At 30.0% G+C, this 673-nt stretch overlaps 1 protein-coding gene across 1 annotated transcript in view; it reads left to right on the forward strand.

Moving 5' to 3' along the window:
- The window catches only part of PRMT3 (protein arginine methyltransferase 3), a 178,686-nt gene that overhangs the window by 79,443 nt on the left and 98,570 nt on the right, over window positions 1–673 (forward strand). The window lies entirely within an intron of this gene.

A 673-nucleotide genomic window follows, 5' to 3' on the forward strand; every position in this document is an offset into this window, starting at 1 on the left:
GTATCCTGATACTATCCTTTTTATTTCTGTTGATTTTGTTGTGACATCATCCAATTAATTTCTTATTCATGTTTTTTATGTTTTCTTCCTTTTCTCCTTTGATCAATTTGCCAGTGTTTTGTCAATTTTATTAATCTTTACCAAAAAACAACTTCTAGTCTTGTTCATTTTTTCTGTTGTCTTTCTGTTTTCTGTTTCATTGATTTTTGCTTGAATTTTTATTATTTATTTTCTTCTGGTGACTATAGGCCTTTTTTGTTGCTCTCTTTCTAATTGTTGGAGATGTTGGGTTAAAGTGTTTTATGTTGGCTCTTCTTTTTTGATGTGTGCATTTCACTGCTTTTGCTGTGTCCCAAAGATTTTGGTATGTTGTGTCTCCATTCTCATTTGACTCAAGGAATTTTTTAATTACATTTTTTATTTCTTCTATTGTTCTTCAGTGTTTTTAAGGAGGTGTTATTTAATTTCCATGTGTTTGTTCTTTTCCGTTGATCTTCCTATTGTTGATTTCCAATTTTATAGCATTGTGATCTTAGAAGATGATTTGCAGTGTTTCACTTTAAAATTTTACTAAGGCTTGCTTTGTGGCCTAACATATGGTATATCCTAGAAAATGTTCCATGTGCTCTGGAAAATAATGTATATTATCATACATGCACTTTTGAATATGAGT

Source organism: Orycteropus afer, unplaced genomic scaffold, assembly GCF_000298275.1.
Source record: "Orycteropus afer afer isolate SDZICR_OR568_19922 unplaced genomic scaffold, OryAfe1.0 scaffold00014, whole genome shotgun sequence".
In the NCBI taxonomy this organism is placed as follows: domain Eukaryota; kingdom Metazoa; phylum Chordata; class Mammalia; order Tubulidentata; family Orycteropodidae; genus Orycteropus; species Orycteropus afer.